Raw genomic sequence first — 18,698 nt, 5'->3', positions numbered from 1 at the left:
TTGATTCCCAAGAAAAGTCTTTCTGAAGGCAGACACTGGCCAAACTTTATGGTATGTACACAGCAGCATAGCTAAAATTTTCAGTTCCCCTCTCAGGGTCCTACAGGACACCTAAATCCATTCAGACCCCCACCCAAACTCTCTGTGCACACACAATCCACATTATACTATGTTTCACAAAAATCTAGTGAATTGCCTAGTGAACCTTTACATACATCAAAGTCAGCCCATTTTATAGATGAGAAAAACGATCCTGATCCAGATTGAGTTTGAGTTGTAATAATTTTAGGATTCTAGGATTCTCACACCATAGCACTGAGACCCTGGAAAGATGGCAAATCTTCCAAAATGTTGCTGACTGTGCCCAATCTCCACAATGACTCTTGCCCAAATCCCCAGGGAGTAGCTTTCAACTCAAGCAACAACCCACCAGCATACCTGGACAGACTCAAGGATTTTGTGGCATTTCATTTACTTAAGTTATGTAAAGTACATGCTTTGACATGGCTCCAAGTAGTAGAGAGTTATTCTCCTCCATTCATAAATAAGTGTTTAAAATGCTGAAGAAACTTAGTGTCCTAAGTTTACACTTTGTGTGACAGCTTTGTTTAGCTCATAAATCTCAAGCCTCAGTCTTGGTCTTCTGGATATGAGCAGCCTCTTTCCTGGAAACTTGTAGCTGGTCTGAGAAGCAAGCACAGCTCCATGTGCTTGGGAGGGACCTGAGAAGGAGCTCATCCCAACATAGAAAGAGGTGCCCTTCATTATCCCTCTGTCTTAGCCACAGGCAGAGCAGGAGGTAGGCACAGTGCGATCCAAGTCAATGATGGGACATGGCGGCTGTGACCAGGAGGTGACTCCAGTAAGGCAGAGGGTGGCAGAAGGGCTGGGAGGTAGGCTGGCTGCCTGGAGTGCTCAGGCATAATTTCCTCTACCTTCAAGCTGTCACTCACAGCACCAATGTCATGCCACATCAGCTGCACCTGTGCCCGTGTGATGACTTTCAAACTCAGATAAATACCATCAACAGACGTCAGGATGATGGGCACAATGGAACATCCTCGTGATTGATCGGTTTGTTTCCATCCTAGGGTTGTGGGTCTATTAAATAAACACTGGTATTTTGAAGGAAAAGCAGGAGAAATGACTATTGGGTGGCTTTTAGATTTCTTGTTCAGTTTGCATGTTGCTGTTATCATTTGCTCTTTGAATTTTTTTTTTTTTTTTTTTTGGAATGATTCTTTTCAGACAAATAGATCTGGACATAAGCAGCAGGACTTTATTTGCCAGCTCTAATTCCTTAGTGAATATACTCCACAGCTGGCAAGATGTCAACGATTAGCTGATTTCCCTGCATTTTGATTTAGCAAAATTCTGCTCTGTGGCCAGATTAGACATGAGAAGTAGAGAGTCCACATTATCTTCCTCAGAGACCTCACCCCTGAATGCTCCCAAGGCCAGTCCTCTCACTTCAGGCTGGTAGGTAGAATCTGGGATGGAGTACACTTCTTTTCTCATTTTGCACAAAGGAAACTAGGGTTTGAGGGCAGTATTATGCCTAGATGTTACATAACCCATTGTATTTAATTTCAAAAGGATCACTTATAAGAAAAAATATTTATATTTATAATCCTTAAAATATATAGTTAAGGGCACCTGGCTGGCACAGTTGGTTGGACATCTGATGCTTGGTTTCAGCTCAGGTCATGATCTCACAGTCCTGAGATCTTTGCTTGAGATTTTCCCTCCCTCTCCCTCTGCCCCTCCTGCTTGTGTGCTTTCTCTGTCTTTCTCTCTCCCTCTCTAGTAAATAAATATTTTTAAAAATAAAATACATAGTTAGCTTTATTAAGAAATTCCAGATCGTAAAAAAGCCACCCCCCCCTCCAAACTTTGGAAGTGGTTTTGTTTTCTAGTTTTTAAAATCCTGAGGAAAAAAATCTTTTCAGGATTAGAGAGTCCTTTTCTTACCTGTTCACCCAAGAGATATCCTTAATTAGTATGTTACTCTTTCTTTGCCTGTAAAATGTAGATGATATCACTGAGAATTTCATAAGGGGAGTGACTTAAGGCTCTTTTAAGAGTCACTTCTGCCTTATACCCTCCCAAGAACACTGTCCCTTGGAGAACCCTGATACCAACACTAGGGATGTAAGAACTTGGAATGCCTCAAATCAACTCTGTCTGCGACCTCTCCACCAGACCCTGAGCTGAGTGACCCTAGAGACAATGTAAGAGGAGCCCATATGTCCTTGCAACAACTACTAGATTCTAAGAGGTGAGATGGTGACTCCCAGATTCTGCTCATTAGTTCTCCGGTGATCAGCCTAAAATTAAGGAATAAGAAGTTGGAACATAAGACAGTCTGTGCATTGTGAGAAAGCTCCCTCCAATTTTCTAAGTTTCACTGAGAAATGTGTGAAGAAGGGCAACAGAAAACATGATGCCCCCCTACATTGCTCCCTGTCTATAGTTGTGCTACTCAAAGTGTGGTCTGTCCATGATGGCCAGCATGTAAACCACCTGTCAATGATCTGCAATGAGACAAATGCAGAGATTAAAAGTGAATATGTCAATATCTGTATAGGAATTCAGCATTGCCACAACATTCAAGGAGGGAATCTACAGACTCATCTTTTTTGAACTGTGCACAGATGAGTATGGGTTAGAACTGTGCACAGATGAGTATGGGTGTTGTCAGACTTGGATGGTAAGTTGTATTGCTCACCTGTATTCAGTCACATTTAGTAGGACCTACCTATCTGTAACAGATTAGAAGTCAAAAATGCTCTATAGATGATAGGTAGGTAGGTAGATAAATAGGGAAAATTAGCAGGTCCTTTGCCACAGACAGTTTGACAAGCACAAAGCTATCATATTCGCCAAACTTAAAAATTTCCCATTCATTGGCTTTCTGGATAGGTTGACTGTAAGCTTCATGTGGAAAGGAACTGTACCTGCCCTCTTCAATGTTTTACCACCCACATCAAGTACAATTCCGGATTTATCAAATGAATGAATGAATAGGATTCTGTCTCCCTCTCCGGTTTGGCAGCTATGAAATATCAAGAGAAAGTAGCCACAGTGCTTTTGTCAAGTCAAGACAGTGATCACTCACAAGCTCTCACTCTTCCCATTTACCCAGTCTTTGGTGTCAGGGGAAGGAGACAGAAGTCCCCAGAATGCATCTCCGGATGTGTAAGTCACACCTCTAGAGAAGTACAATTCCCTCTCTAGAATCTATTTCATCACCATCCTTTCAGGATCACAGCTGAAAATGCAGAGTACAACTGACATTTCTTTTTTTTTTTTTTTTAAAGGCTTTATTTATTTATTTGACAGACAGAGATCACAAGTAGGCAGAGGCAGGCAGAGGGATAGGAGGAAGCAGGCTCCCTGCTGAGCAGAGAGCCTGATGCGGGGCTCGATCCCAAGACCCTGGGATCATGACCTGAGCCGAAGGCAGAGGCTCAAACCTCTGAGCCACCCAGGCGCCCCACAACTGACATTTCTTATTCTAACATCCTTAGTTTAGAAGTTTTCCGTGTCCCGTAAATATGCCATGGTTCTTTGTTGGCTTCAGGGAGTAGATGCGGCTAAAGTTTCAGGGCTGCTGACATTACAAAACTACAACAACAACACAAAAGTCACGATCCCCTTCCCCCCAGAGGACACAGGAAATACATACCACATTCAGTATATCATAATATTTTGATTTAAAATAGATTTTGTTGACAAGTAGTAGAAAGAGAAAGCATTAGGCTAGAATCCATAGTGGCTTTCTCCTGAGGTCCCCCCACCTCCTGAGGTCTTACCTCTTGCTGCATAGCAACCCCCCCAAATTAAAATAACATAAAACAACCACCATGTTGTTACGCCTACAGATTTTGAGGATCAGGAATTCAGACAGGGTACGGTTGTCTCTCCTCGACAACACTTGAGATTTTAGTTGGAAGATTCAGAGCTGAGAAGTTCTCAAATAACCAAAGACCAGAATCATGTGGAGATTTCTTCATTCATTAGTTGGTACCTGGGTCACGGTGACTCAAAAGCAGGGCTTAGCTGGGATGTTGGCCAAAGCAATTCTATGGATGTTATGATCTCTCTACAGGGACTGGGCTTTTACAAGGCATGGCAGCCCTGCGATAACCAATTTCTTATATGATGTCTCGGCAATCCAAGATGAAGCCTTCCTGAAAACAAGGGGGAAGTTCCCTCGTGTTTTAGCACCAAAACTCAGAGGTCACATGATGTTGCTATGGCTGTACTATGTTGGCCAAAGTGGGCATGGGCACACCCAGATTCAAGGTGACACATCTAGGTCTCACCTCTTGATGCAATAAGTGTCAAAGAATGAATAGCCATACTTTAAAACTTCTCCAGTGTAGCAAATTTCGGAGACTCTACTGATTAACAGCCAGGGATGTTGAAGATACTAACAAAGCTTGTGAAGTTTTTCATCTCAAAGAACGAGTCTTCCCAGGATGTCAAACTATGTCTACAAATTCCAGATCCTTGGATTTAGAAAGCTAGATAGAAGCCATTTCACCCAAGAACACCATCCCTCCATCCATCTGTTTTGCAAAAGAGGAAATCAAGGTCTGGGGTTGACTGGTTGAAACTAGACTCCAGACCCCTTTCTTCTTCCAAGTTAGATAGTCCTAAGCCCTTTTTTGAGACAATACACTTTCTCCAAGTAAATTCATGTTAAAATTCCCAGGTATAAAGTCATCTATGGATATTAAAACTGGTAATGAATATATGATGAGTAACAGGATATTTAAATGATTTCAAACTAGATGCCCACACGTTATTTACTAATAGAGAAAAAAAGTAAATTTATAATGGAAAAATCTGGTGGCTATCCCTATAACCCAGTGATCAAAATGACAAATGAGCATCACTTGACTCCAAATAGGAGGCACCAAGAAGGCACAACATCATTTCTATGACATTCCTGCCCAAAATACACAAACTAAATCTAACCATGATTGAGGAACGTTCTACAAATAACTGGGCTATGTTTTTCAAAATGTGAAAGTTCATGAAAGACTGTCTCCTTACTCTCAAGTAACTTTTAAAAGATATATTGAGGCTTAAGTGGGTAGAAGAAGAATAAATGAAACAAGATGGGATTGGGAGGGAGACAAACCATAAGTGACTCTTAATCTCACAAAACAAACTGAGGGTTGCCGGGGGGAGGGGGTTTGGGAGAAGGGGTTGGGATTATGGACATTGGGGAGGGCATGTGATTTGGTGAGTGCTGTGAAGTGTGTAAACCTGGTGATTCACAGACCTGTACCCCTGGGGATAAAAATATATGTTTATAAAAAATTAAAAAAAAAAAATTAAAAAAAAAAACCAAAAAAAAAAAAAATAAAATAAAAGATATATTGATAGACACACACAGAGGGGAATGATAAAGTAAATGGATACAATATAAACAGCTGGAAAATTTAAAAGGGGGTTTTGCAGAAGTTCCTGTAATATTCTTGCAACTTTTCTGTAAGTTTTGTACAAACTTGAAAGTGTATCAAAATAAAAAGTTACACAATCAGCAACAAGAAAACAAGTGTTTCTAGATTTCTAGGTGGTGTTCCCCCAGCTACTGCCATGAATTCCATTCCTTAGCTTTCCAAGCAATAGTGATTTAAACAAACCACAATGTCCTCAGCTCCACGCCCACATACTCACACAGTCAACTAGGGCCACCTGGCTGTCTGTTCCTTCATCAGGAAGTAGACCAACACTCTGGGGGAAGATAGCAACCCGAGTACTTCAGGGTACAAATGGGCCCTACAAGTAGGCCCTTTAAGCCATGCCTTACTTAGGTTATAGGTAAAACTACTGTAATGAAGAGACTCCAAATACAGAGGCTTAAATAAAAAAACAGAAATTCATTTCTCTCTCATCCAAGAGTCCAGAGTGGTTAGGCAGCTGTGCCATCCTCAATTTGAAGCTTCCATCTCTGTCTAAAGGAGCAGCTTCAATGGCCATTTCCCAGCCAGAGGGGAGAGGAAAAGAAAGAGTGAAAGACACATAGCTTCATTATACTCAGTCTGGAAGTTTGCATACATCACTTCCATTATCACTTTCTTGGCCAAAATTTAATTACATGCCACAGCTAAACTGTAGGGAGGCTGAGTAATCAGCCTCTAACTGGGTGGATGTGGGCCATGTTCCCAGCTAAAACTCGGGTGGGGGGAATGTTGTATTAAGAGGGAGAGAGTAAGAAAGGATAATGGTAGGTAATTAGAGACTCTGCCCAGGGAACAGAGATTGGAGGGCTTCTATAGGACTAGCAGAGCATCTCAGTGAGGTTTCCAACAGGGGTATGGATTTCTGGGGGAGGTGGGAAACTCATGGAAGAAACTAGGCTCCCAAAATAGGCATAGTCCTGGTTCATGCCCATTTGAATTAATTATTTAAGTCTATAAGATTTCCAGGGACCCAACATGTTTTATTCTGGAGACAAAGACCAATCAAAGTTTTCTTTGCCATGGAGAGTCAAGATTGCCACGGTCAAATCATTTTCATTCTGTTGACTAAAGTGTCTTTGCACAAACAAAGCTGTCCTCATCCATGCCTGCATTCACACCCACAAGCACACTAGGACATGGTACACAAGGTTGTTCCAGGACATTCTCGGAGTCCTCTGTTAGGGATTCTCTCCATGGATTAGGAGTGCTAGGAATATTTATACTGTCTACTCTCACTTGCTTTATATGGCTACTAAATGGTTTCCATAAAATAATAGGCAGATTACTCAACATTGCTTTTTAAGGGACTGTGTCTTGACTTGACAAATTTATGAGCAGCTAAATTGCTTTATGTACATCTGAAAAAAAAAAATAATAACTTATCCCAGAACAGGCCAGCTAACACATTTGTATTCTAGTTGATTAAAACTTTATTTCATTTTTTGAGGGGTTTTCCTCAACACAGCATTCAGAAAGTGACTTTTTCTTCCCTCCCTTTTACTCACATCTCTGTAGGACACAGAAGTGTCCACAGGGAGACTTCAGTGGGCTGTGCTTTTTCTGTCTGGTGTCACTCTTCCCTAGGGAGGCTGAGAGGAAGCCCACAAGGGTATAGCAGGGGTACTGTCTGTTTTAGTAGAGTCACCCATTGGCCATTTTCACCTGAAGATGTGTGGACCATCAAGGCATATTAGGCATAGAACCTGATGAAAAGGCAGGACACTTATGCACCAGGAAACCAAAGACCCTAAAGCTTCCAAGGTGCCATGGACAGTCTTTAAAAAGTCACCAGGGTTCCTTGTGGGCCATCCTTGTAACCTTCTTATGCCCCAGAACTATAGAAACGGACCCTTCGTCCCTCCTGGTCACTTGTTCCAACACCTAGCTAGGGCCACCTGGCTGTCTGTGCCAGGCTCTTCAGCCAGTCCTTCTGCACATATCTGGTCAGAGCCCCAGAACAAGGACTTTCGGAAAGGCTGCCAACCCTGGCTGGTGCCTCGGACTTCATGTCAAGACCAGCAGCATCTCTCCATCTAAATGCCAACCGCACTGCATTAGTATGCCCAGCCACTCTGCTTTTCAGTGTCCTGTCCCCAGCCTGTCCCCAGTGGAAGAAACCCCCACATCTAGCAGAGGGCAGTCCAACAAGGACGTGGCATCACGTAATGGGTACAAGCGTGGTGTGGAAGTATGATGGTCTGGGTGTGTGTCCTGGCTCAGCCACTTCCTAATTCTATGACCTACTCAAGGGACACCTCTCCGCCACAGTGCCCTTCTTATTAAAATCAGATTGATGATGATACCTACTTCACAAAGTAGTGCAAATTTAAATTATTTAATATATGCAAATCACTTAGAGCCATGCCTGACACAATTACGGCTCAATAAGCCTTAGCTATCACCATCATTACTATTGTTACTATTATTATGGAATCAGACAATTAGAAGATCATTAGTGACCTTGTCCAAAGCAATTTCAATGAACCAAGGGGGATGTACAAGCCAGTGGGATGTTGACAGATGAGTGAAAGACTGCTGAGAAAGTAGAAACATGGAATTTGGTCAAGAAGAGGAGAACAGATAGGAGATAACAATGGAAGGGCCAAAAAGGAATCAATTCGTTCTTTTGCCAAAAAATATTTTTTTTTTTTTTTTTTTTTTTAAAGATTTTATTTATTTATTTGACAGAGAGAAATCACAAGTAGATGGAGAGGCAGGCAGAGAGAGAGAGAGGGAAGCAGGCTCCCTGCTGAGCAGAGAGCCCGATGCGGGACTCGATCCCAGGACCCTGAGATCATGACCTGAGCCGAAGGCAGCGGCTTAACCCACTGAGCCACCCAGGCGCCCTTGCCAAAAAATATTTTGACAGAAAAATTGTTATAAAGCTTTGGTAATTCTGATGACTTTGTATAAATTTAAGTCAATCTATTAAGTGCAGTGAAAATATTAATCATAACTTAAGCAAAGTATTTCAAAATTTACAAAATAGTTTAGTATATCCTGCTTTGTTCTTAAGTCTGAGGATACAGGGGAGGCTCCTTGACCCAATTTTACACAAAAGAATCAAGTTTTAGGTGAAATGCCTTATCCCAAGCCACACGTCCAACCTGGGTAACCCTCTCTTATAGCTCTACGTCCTTAATATTTCAGAAATGCTTATCTGTGTATCACCCCAATTCTCAAGAACCTCAGAGAATCTCTATTAATGAAAGCAGGTCTATTTTCTTTGTTTGCAATTAAGGAACTGCCCCAATTTTCCAAGAGTCAGTTTGCCCAAGCTTCTTACTCAGGACAGGTCCCATAACAGAATCTCCCACATTATTCCTTCTTGGCAACCGGGGTCACATGAACAATAGTATTTGCTCAAAGTCTGTCCCCCCACATAGAAACCCACCAACCTCTTCTGTTTGCTTTGTTCTTTCTCCACTAGACCCCCAGACACCTGAGCTGAGAGGGACAGCCCCACCTTTGCATGCCAAAACGGTGACCTCCCGGGCACTCATTCATGACTTCATCACCATCCTCCATACTGTTTGTCTGCACGGATATCTTATCTCTGTGTTGGACTCTGAACTGGGGAACATCCTGCCTCCTCATGGCCCTCTAACTTCCTGTAGCAGCAAGCCTCACACTTGTCACGGGATGTCTTGCTCCCCGCTCTGCTTCCTGGGGTGATTTGTACAAAACCCTAGTGACTTAGTAGTGCACATTCCCTTTGGCATTTCCTCTCCTTGTAGCTCCCTGGGGTCTCCTTGTCTAAATGTAAGAGGTTCTGTGCTGATAGACAACACTGGCCAAGATAAACTTGGCAGCGAGTGGTGTTTACAAGGTCATTCCAGGGACTCATCCAGACCAGGAGGGCTGGGGCAGGGGACACTGGCTCCCTGAGAGCCCCCCCACCAAGGGGGGGCTGATACTTGGTCACCCAGGACTTTGGCTTCTCAAGCACGATACATTGCAGAGTACTTCATGCTCCTTGCTCTTTTGCTATCCATGACAGATCTGCTGCTTAAAAGTTCTTCTTGGATATTTGAAACATTTTAAACATTTTGTTGTAAAGAGGTTTGGCCCTTTGTTTTACATTCCTCTAGACATAAGCAGTAGCTTTAAAACTACAGTCGAATACAATGGGGAATAGGATGGTGCTATAAAATTCGGAGCTTATGCTAAAGAAATCCTCTACATGTAATTTCCATTATTAGGAAAATAGAGGATGTCACAGAAGTAAGAGGGTGGGTGCATTAGATGCCTGTTGTTGATAAAACAAATTACGACAAATTTACAAACCACCAGCCTCTTATCTTACAGTTCTGGAGGTCAGAAGTCTGAGGCGTGTCTCAAGAGGCTAAACCCATGCTGCAGAGAGGGCTGCACTCTTTTATGAAGGCCCTAGGGGAGAACCATGCCTTTCCCAGCTTCTAGAAGGTACTCACAGTCCTCGACTCAGGGCCTCTTCCACCCTCAGAGTCAGCAACAACACCCTGAGTTCTTCTGACATCACATTACTCTGAGATTCTCTACAGGCACAGCTTCCAATCCACTCTCTTCCACTTTTAAGGACCTTTCTGATTCCATGATTCCATGGGGCCCACCTGGATAATTCTCTATTTTAAGGTAAGGTGATTAGCAACATTAATTCCATCTGCCATCTTAAGTGCCCTTTGCCGTGTAATATAATATATTCACAGGCTCTAAGGATTTGGATATGGACATCTTTAGGGGAGGGAGGAAAGGATTCTAACACAACAGGCATACTTGGAGATAGGCTGGGCTCACCGTTTAGTGATCTTGGCATCGAACCTGAAATTGGGAAGACAATTTCAGGGTAGTCTGAACCATCCCCACCTCCTCCAAGACCCTCACATCCAAAATGGATCTGATGAGGTTCTAGCCACATAGGTTAATCAAGACTCAGGTGCCAGGGAGGCAAGCTAGAGAGCAATGTCCCCTATGATGTGGGAAGAGGTCTGATGGCCAATGGTTATAAGATTCATGGAAGTGCAGGGTCTCTAAACTGCTCTTCCTTAAGCAACCACTTGCTTAGTGAATCCACTCCATGTCTTGGATGAATCATATTGACTGATGGCACAGCAAGCTGAAGGCTCTCGCTAGGTGGCTAATTTCTGATATCTACTAATACTGTCAGTTCCACCAATTGGGCTGGATGCTCAGTCATGTCATTTGTGACTGAACCCCACCCATTTATGCCTGTTGTATGTGTTCTTGTAATAATGTCATTTAACTAAATGTCACATCAGCCAATGACAGCTAAACCTGAACAGAGAGTTTGTTTTTATGCATACCAAGTGAAATGCCTTAGGAAGACCTGATGGGTGACTTCAACAACAACGAAAAAGAGGCAGGCGAATTAGTTGGTGAAACAACTATACAAGAGAGGAAGTAAAATCATAAAAATTTCAGAGGATTTTGCCAAAAAGCAGAAGTGGAGCCGAGAGTGGGAAACCAGAGACAGTGAGGAAAACAGGTGGAGCTGAATCACAGTGAAAACCGGGCGGTGGCGAGGGGGAGGTGGAATCCCTGATGATTAAACAAGCAGTGTGAGGGGCCCTGGCCTTGCTTTTATTGGCTGCAGAATGGGTGGGTCAGGTCAGACTGATGGGAAAACCTTATGTCAGCACCCGAAGATTCATTTGAGGAAGGCTTGAAAAGTGCTGTATAGATAAGAGGATTATTTCTAAAAGGCAAAGAAAGGTGAACGGCACGGTTCCTTCTCTGTCACAGCAGTTGATGTTCCTTCAAATCCTCTCTGCCTTCCTGACTGGAAGTAGCAGGAGTTATTGGAAACCCCACTCTGTCTGCAAAGCCTGTGTGTGATCCCAGGCTGACAGATGCAACCATTGAAATAATGCTTCTGTGAGGAACTACTTCCAGAAAATCCCAGCTCTTTGCTTGGTAACCTTACCCCTTTAAAGGCGGTTATTAATTTGGGGAATATCAAAGAGCATCTGGTAGCACATCTTCTGACCTCATCCTCCTTCTTGTTCATGAGCATGTCCAAAGAAGAAAATAAATACTTTCTTTAGTCATAGCCTTAAAACCTTAATGGGCCTTGTGCCCATACACACAAAGAAGTCAGAAGCAAATGACTGCAAGACAGACAGTGAAGGAAGACAAATCTGGAGTCTCAGTGACACGTTTTCCCTTTCCTTTTCTGTGGGTCTTCTCTCAGTCCAAACACAGCCTGCTGTCTGTGAGCCTGGGGTCTATGGCTGCTCATAGAGGGAGGGAAAAGCTGGGTCACTGGATAAGCCAGAATCCTGGTATGTATGTGCAGATGCCAAGCAAAATGTATAGAATCCATATAGATTCTACAGAATCCGAAACATACAGAATCTAGCCCTTTACCAGCCCCAGTCCTAAAGGAGCAAGGCAAGGCATCTTCGTGTAACTGCACAGAGATGGGTCAACACATACATGCTCTAGTACAACTTCAAAGCCAGAAAATAAAACAATAGACTTAAAACCAAAACTTGATCACTGAAGATCAAATGGAGAAGGAATTAGAGGGAATGCTCTAATATCCCATATACTAAGCAAATCAACACATGACATCTGAAGCTTGTAAATCATATCTAAATTACCACCTGGAGAATTAGAAATCAAAGTACTTAAAAGAAGATGCGGGACAGAGGAAGTAGCGTATATTGACTGAATTTGCACAGAAGTAGTAAATGGTCCAGAAAAATAGACATTAAACTTTAACGGATGTGTTCATGTAGAGAAGGCTGTGGAAAGTGGCTGAGAAGAGGACTTTACTTCTCGCTTTGCCTGACCTCCGTACTACACCCAGTAAGCATGTGTTCCCACTGAAATTAAAAATTTGAAAATTAGAAACAAGTAATTTTACACTTACAGAGCAAAATATTATGAAACCACTTCAAAATATCAGTGCTGTAGAAGACTAACGACTTGGAAGATGTTCATAACGTGATGAATAATTTTTTTAGCTTTTTATTTATTTATTTATTTATCTGTTTATCTATCTATTCATTTAGACAGGGAGTCGACAGAGGGGCAGAGGAAGAGGGAGAGGGAGAGAGAGAACTCGGAGCAGACTCCTAGCTGAGCACAGAGCCTGATGCAGGGCTCAATCCCACGACCCTGAGATCATGACCTAATCTGAAATCAAGTGTTGGCCACTCAACTGACTGAACCACTCAGGTGCCCTACGGCCAAACTTTTAAGAGGAGCCTTAGGCTCTGTTCATACACAAACAAAATAAATCTGACCACATTCACACAATCCTTTTGATTCATGCCTAAAATACGTTTTAAATTACTTGCTTCCTGAGTTATTAAATTTCTTAAAAACTTGCTGGAAATAATCAAGTTAAAATAAAAGTACAAAAATGTAGCAAAATACCCACATGGATGAGTCACCTGGGTGGCTCAGTCAGTTAAGCATCAGACTCTTGATTTTGGCTCAGGTCACTGTCTCGGGGTCATGAGATGGAGCCCCTCGTTGGGCTCCAGGCATGAGGCCTATTTAAGATTCTCTCTCTCTGCTCTTCCCCACCCTGCTGACATGTGCGCTCTCTCTAAAAACAAACCCGAGTTCTTGATCCCTTAGTGGTAACATTCCACTATACAGTCTTCCAGATATTTTTCAATGAATTCGTAAATTTTCACCCTATACATACATATATCTCCACATACATACATATGATTCCATTAAACAAAATGGGATAATATAATGCCTACTGTTCTACAAAAACAATAGGAATGCTTCAAAAATATTTGTGTCATTCTTACACAAGGATCTTGATAATTTTTTCTGTACCCTTCTAAGATTGTAACATGAACTGCCATATAGTGAAGATAATGTTTAAAATATTATCAAAATTACAAAACTTTCAAATTTAAAATGAGTTCAAAGACAATTAGCTTAAAAAGCCCAAAAGGCTTTATTGAGCTAACAATAAGTTTAAAAAATGAAATTAATTTTAAAGCATTGATTTTTTTTTCTAAAAGAGTAAGACATTTAAATTGTTTTTTAATTCAGTGTTTCAGTTCAAGAAATAGAAATTAACTCAATTTAGCTTTTCTATAGTGTTTGCAAATAGGTCTTAATATTCATGCGGCCTAAACACCACAACATGCCAACTCCTGGTTCTTTCCTGTTCCCCAGAAGGCTGAATTCAGCAGTCAGCAAGCTTGCCTTGAACAGCACTGCTTGGGAGACCGGTGGTAGGAGAGGAGCCCTATTCTCAAGAACACTGTTGAAAGTGATGGTTCTCTGCACTCATCCCTTTAAACGGAAAGGATGCATTCAAGTTCTAGGCTAACCTTTGTTCTAGGGAAATCCAGTCTTGGAAAACTTTCAGTCACCAGCTCTAATTATTGCCACCCCCTAGAAAGTTGCCACCTGGCTTCAATCTCTGCTATCTTCCTCTGTGTGCTTCCTCGTGATGCACAGACACTGCCTCCATTGGGAGCTGAGTTCAAGAGCCCCTCTGGGACACTGACACATTATGACCTTGTGTGAAAAGAAAAAGGGCCATGCCCCTAAATGAGGCAGTAGAGTGGGAACCCAGCCTTCTGATTGGGTAAGGTGATTCACAGAAGCATTTATTAAACCTCTTTGATGTGTAAGGCAATGCACTGGAAAACATTTCCATCAGAGAATCGGATTTTTATGTTCTAAGCCTAGAGCCCTCTGGGAAATAATTAGATGATCTTGGGTAATTGATCTAACCTCAAAATGACTCAGCACCTTAAATGCAAACTAGGGACAATAAGTAATACCTGGGTAATATAGTTTTTAAAATGCTATCTAAATTCAGTCTTGAGGCCCAGGCTAGAGGCCAGCTTCCTTCCTTTAGAAACCAGTTAAATCTACCTCCCTAATCAAATGCTCAAACTCCTGATTTTCGTAACTCACTATGATCATTCCAGGGCCAGGTAACAAACAATTCTTAATAGTCCTTATAAGCCTGCTAAAAGTATTTAAATTAGCCAATCCTAAGTCTGCTTGTCCTGCCTTGCTCTTTTCCTTCCTGTAAAATCCACAAAGTGCTTGTCCACTTGCCCAGTCTTGGAAAACTTTCAATCACCAGCTCTAATTATTGCCACCCCATAGAAAGTTGCCACCTGGCAGACGGAGTTCTACTCCGTCTCTCTGCTTAGTGACCAAACCTGATTCTTCTCCTCAGTGGTCTGCATGGCATGCTATATTCTCCCAAGGAATTACAGATACAACAAAACTGCAAAGTTCTTTCTGTTTTCTCTTCCTTGATCTGTGTCTGGACCCTACATACTTCATCCAAGGTAATATGACTAAAAGAGCCTGCCCTGTGTAACTCACAGATTGATTTGGAGACATATAATAATGGAGATGAAAGTCCTTGAACAGTTGGAGGGATTACAGACATGTACTATCATTTAAAATGTTCTATTCAGAAGTGGAGAGAAGCATAATATCAGGTGACAGATGCAGACATCAGTAGACATCATTAATGCTCCTCGATACAGAATTCTCTCCTTACTGGGCACACTAAAGGCTAAATCTCCTACTTCACTTGCACCTGGACAAAGCCAAGTGACTATATCTGGTCAAAGGTTGTGAACTGAAATGACATGTTTCACTCCCCCAGCTGAGGCAAGGAAAAACCCTGCAAGACATTCTAACTCTATATTCACTTAGCAGTAGGTATGGGAACCATGCATGGAGAGTGCAGAGCCACAAGATCTAACAGCCTAGATCACTGACTCAGTACATGCTTGGAAGCCCCTGAAGGTTAATGTGACCTCTGGCAAATTTTATACGAGTGAGAAATAGGTGATACTATGCTGGAATATGGGATATTTTACAGATATTTAATATATATATTAAATATATTAAATTAAATTATATATATATAATATATATAATTAAATAAATTTATATATTTATATATATATATATATATATAGAGAGAGAGAGAGAGAGAGAGAGAGAACAACCATATGGCTATAAATTCAACAACTTAAATAAAATGGGAAACATTTTTAAAAAAACAAAAAATTACCAAAAGAATAGAAAATGTTGCCATTTCCAGAAATGATATCTAAATGGCAATAGCTCTCTAAAAATGATTAAATTTTAGTTAAAAACCCTCAAATAAAGAAAACACCAAGTACAGGTGTCTTCACTGGTAAAGTCTATCAAACTTATAAGAAAATAATAATACCATTCCTACACTAAGACCCTTTCTAAACAGGAAACAGAAGAATATTTTGTAATTCTTTTCCTTGTTATTTTGCTCTTTCTCACTGCTAGCTCATTTGTTTTCAATTTTTCTTGTTCTTTCTTTTTCTTTTTAATTCCAGTATAGTTTGCACACAGTATTGTGTTAGTTTCAGGTTTACAATATTGCTCGGTGCTCGTGATGACCCGTGTCCTCTTAATCTCCATCACCTATCTCGCCCATCCCCACCCTGACCTCCCCTCTGGTAACCACCTGCTTATTCTATATGGTTAAAAGTCTGAGCTGTTTCTTTTTCTTTTTTCTTTTTCTTTTTTTCTTTTTCTTTTGTTCATTTATTTATTAAATTCTACAGATGAATGAAATCATATGGTATTTGCCTTTTTCTGGTTGGCTTCTTTCCCCTAGCATTACACTCTTTAGCTCCATCCATGTTGTTGCAAAGGAAATGATTCCTTTTTTAGATTGATTGATGTACAGGATAGATAGATGATAGATAGACAGATGATAGAGATAGATAGGTAGGTAGATAGATAGACGGTTAAACCACTTCTTCTTTATCCATTCATCTATTGATGGAAACCTGAGCTGCTTCCACAGTTTGGTTGTTATAAATAATGCTGCAATAACCACAGGGGTTACAGGTATCCTTTCAAATTAGTTTCATATTCTTTTGGTAAACACCTAGTAGTGGAAATATTGGATCATATAGTATTTCTATTTTTAATTTTTTGAGGAACCTCCATACTTTCTTCCACAGGGACTGTCCCAGTTTGCATTTCCACCAACTATGCATAAGAGTTCCTTCTTCTCTATATCCTCACCAACACTGTTTCTTGAGTTTTTTATTTCGGCCATTCTGACAGGTGTGAGGAGGTATCTCATTGTGGTTTTGATTTGCATTTCCCTGATGATGAGTGATGTTGAGCATCTTTACATGTGTTCTGTTGGCCATCTAGATGTCTTCTTTGGAGAAATATCTGTTCATACCTTCTATTTTTAAATTGGATCATTTTGGTTTCTGGTATTGAGTCATATAAATTACAGATTTGGGGTACTAATCCTTTATTCAGATATGTCACTGCACATATCTTCTCTCATTCAGTAGGCTGTCTTTTAATTTTGTTGACTGTTTCCTTGTCATGCAGAAGCTTTTTATATTGATGTAGTTTAGTCCCAATAGTTTATTTTTTGCCTTTGTTTCCCTTGCCTCAGAAGACATATCTAGAGAGATATTACTACAACTGATGTCACAGAAATCACTGCTTGTCTTCTCTTTTAGGATTATCATGGTTTCCAGTCTCACATTTAGGTCCTTAATCCATATGTAGTTTATTTTTGCATGTGGCCTAAGAAAGTGGTTCACTTTCATTCTTCTGCATGTGGGAGTTAAGGTTTCCCAACCTTGTAAGAGACTTTTTCTCATTAGATATTTTCTCCTCTTTTGTTAAGAATTAACTGACCCTATAATTGTGGGTTTATTTCTGGGCTTTCTTGTCTGACCTATTGATCTATGTGTCTATTTCTGTGCCAGTACCATACTGTTTTGATCACTACAGCTTTGTAATATAACTTGAAGTCTGAAATTGTAGGATCTCCAGTTTTGTTTTTCTTTTTCAAGAATGCTTTGGCTACTTGAGGTCTTTTGTGGTTCCATACAAATTTTAGGATTGTTTTTTCTAGTTCTGTAAAAATAATACTGTTGATATTTCAATAGGGATTACATTAAATCTGTAAATTGCTTTGCATAGGATAGACATTTTAAACAATATTTGTTCTTCCAATATTAATGTGGAATGTCTTTCCATTTCTGTGTGTCATTGTCATTTTCTTTCATCAGTTCATCAGAGTTTTCAGAGTACAGGTCTTTTACCCCTTTGGTTAAGTTTATTCCTAGGTATTTTATTATCTTTTGTGCAATTGTAAATGGAATTATTTTCTTAATTTCTCTTTCTGCTGATTCATTATAGTGTCTAGAAATGCAACATATTTCTGTATATTGTTTTTATAACCTGCAAACTTACTGAATTCATTTGTCAGTCCCAGTAGTTTTTTGGTGGAGTCTCGCGGGGAGGGGGTTAAGATTTATTTATTATTTATTTGAGAGAAAGACAGAGAGTGGGTGGAGGAGGGACAGAGGGAGAGAGAGAGAGAGAGAATCTCAAGCAGACTTCCCACTGAGCACAGAGACTGCTGCAAGTCTCCATCTCACAGCCCTGAAATCACGACCAGGGCCAAAATCGAATTGGATACTTAAATGACTGAGCCACCAGGGGGCTCCTCTTGAGTTTTCTATATATAGTGTCATGTCATCTGCAAACAGTGAAAGTTTTACTTCTTCCTTACCATATTTTGCAAATTTTATGAGATTGGTATTAAGCTGATACTGAAACTAGATGAAAATAGTATAAGAAAACTGAAGACCTTCATGAATATAGAATATGGAAGCAAAATTCCCTAGTAAAATGTTAGGATATCAAATATGGAAATTTATAAAAAAGAAGAATATATCATGACAAAGTCAGCTTATTCAAGCATTAGAAGATGTAAATAAAATCTCAAAACCAATCAATATAGTTTACCATATCATAAAAAAATAGTGGAGAAAAAAAACTACAAGATCCCATCAACAGATGTAGCAAAATAATTTGACAAAACTTACTATGTGTTCTCTTCTTCTAGCTTGGTAAAGAGTATCTGTGAAAAACCTATAGCTAACGTACTATTTAATGGCAAAAACCAAACTATTTCCCATTAGGGACAAAAACAAGGCAAGGATGTTTCCTCTCACTATAACTATCCAGCATTGTATCTAATGGTCTGAGCTAATTCAATAAGGATAGGAAAGGAAAAAAAGGCATACAGATTGAAAGAGAAAGAATAAAAATGTTTTATTCAAAGATGACATAATTTTATGTGAAGAAAATTCGAATATATCTAGAGAAAAACTTTTAGAACTAATAATGCATTGAAGAGCATTTCAGGAAATAAGATACAAAAATCAATTGTATACT

The 18,698-nt window shown here is 40.4% G+C and overlaps 1 non-coding gene across 1 annotated transcript; it reads right to left on the bottom strand.

The window, feature by feature from the left end:
• Nucleotides 1-13,211: 13,211 nt before the first annotated feature.
• Nucleotides 13,212-13,316, bottom strand: LOC131808719 (U6 spliceosomal RNA). The gene has a single exon (XR_009344921.1). It is a non-coding gene; the product is annotated as a U6 spliceosomal RNA (small nuclear RNA).
• Between the last annotated feature and the right edge of the window lie 5,382 nt (nucleotides 13,317-18,698).

This window comes from Mustela lutreola, chromosome 9 (genome assembly GCF_030435805.1).
Source record: "Mustela lutreola isolate mMusLut2 chromosome 9, mMusLut2.pri, whole genome shotgun sequence".
NCBI classification, from domain to species: domain Eukaryota; kingdom Metazoa; phylum Chordata; class Mammalia; order Carnivora; family Mustelidae; genus Mustela; species Mustela lutreola.
This window is presented reverse-complemented; position numbering and strand designations above follow the sequence as displayed.